Source organism: Micropterus dolomieu, linkage group LG11 (assembly GCF_021292245.1).
Source record: "Micropterus dolomieu isolate WLL.071019.BEF.003 ecotype Adirondacks linkage group LG11, ASM2129224v1, whole genome shotgun sequence".
In the NCBI taxonomy this organism is placed as follows: Eukaryota; Metazoa; Chordata; class Actinopteri; order Centrarchiformes; family Centrarchidae; genus Micropterus; species Micropterus dolomieu.
The window spans coordinates 14,203,398-14,205,128 of record NC_060160.1 but is presented as its reverse complement, the minus strand read 5'-3'; positions in this window follow the sequence as shown (position 1 = coordinate 14,205,128).

Here is a 1,731-nt window from a genome sequence, read left to right as displayed (position 1 = left end):
ATATGGCATTCCTCATTTTGAATGACTCCATTTGAGGTGAAACGTTGGTTATCGTCTTGATTAAAGCATCTGGTGTAGGAAGGATTTCTTGTATTACCAATAGCTGGCAAGACATCCCATACTTTCTATGTTTGTGTCTTTTGTCTCTGTCTCATAGATATATATATGCATATACTATAAAACACACATGCCCTCCCTAAAAGCAGGCCCACCATGGACCAGGCGGGAGGCCAATCTGATGCCTGTCTACCTGCGTTAAGGAGGGACGTACTGTCTCCAGCAAGCAGATGGAGAAATCACTGTGACGGTTCTCAAAATGAGATTTTTGGATGATGCTGCCTGCAGTAGATCGCTCTCTAATCACACCATCTGAGACAGATTGAAAAGACCATGATTGTTTGAAACTGCTCCTGCAGGCCCAGCCTATTATGGGCTCCAACAATTATAGACTTCCTCTTCCTCCTGCTTTGACTGGCTGGTGTTCAGTTTTCAGGTTCAGAATGGGAGTGCTCATCTGTGTGAGAGCCATAACGTGGAGTCTTGCAAATGGATGAGATAAGTTAAACTGAAATTTGGATTCTCTTCACTTTTTGTGAAAGGATATAGGCCTAGAATAATGATACTGCAGCCACTATGCAAAATTGTTCCATTTTCCAAAAAAGGATAAAATACTTTTTTGACTTATTAGTCGAAACAGTCAGTCAGGCCTCTGGATGGGCGTTTCACATGAGAGACTGACTTGGAGACATGTCAACTTCTGTGGAGGGTCCTCTGACCATCTGTCATCACTCCGTGTAGCCCTCCAACATTAATTTAAGACATTTTCTTGTTTTTCCAAAGCCCACATAGTTGTGGTTATGTACCATGTCAGCTTTTGAGTGACAGCTGTCCCTTTACAACAAACAGTATTATTCAGCATGTAGACTGAGCTTGTGCAGTCTGTAGGCCTGATTCACTCGGAAAGTGGAAGCTAGTTAGCCTAGCTTGCTAACATTAGCACTGATTCCAACTGTTACTCTTTGTTCGTGTTATTGAAACACCTGCTGTATCAGCTGTTCCCCCCCCAAAGAGGGGGTTTAGCTAGAACTAGATCTTCCCTTCATGGATCCAATTGTGCTGATGGAAAATGACCAGACTGTCAAAACTCACAGAAAGTTCTGTACCTGTGTTACTCTGCGTATCAAATCACGACACAGAGTAACTAATATGAAATCACAGATGTCAAACAATATCTGTTCCAAGCTGGTCACTGTATCCAATGGAAATGAAGGGATTTTATGATATTTAATACAGATATTGCATCAATTACAGTTGGAACCAGTGAAGAACACCAATGTGGTGGGTGCTGTCACAGCAGAAAAGTAAATACAATTTTAATTAAAGCTGCAAGCAGCGTTGGGCGGGCCCTCGCACTTGTAAGCGCGTCCGCGCGTGAGCCGGCCGAGTTGCACATTCTGGAGTTCTGCCGGTGCGGCTGTGAATTTCCTACGCGTTTCCGACGCCGCATGAATGTGCTATATGTCACTTCCTGTGTCCCCTATGTGGAGCTACATAGCACTTGCCGCTATGAATATAAATCGGTATTGACGTGTAGATGTCTGCGGGGTGGGAGAGTTATCAAGCACGTAAAGTTTGTTTCAGATGTGAACATGTACACTGAACAATAATGTACCCAAACAATAAAATAAATTCCTTTTATATTTCCCTGCCTTGTTGTTTATGTGTACATAC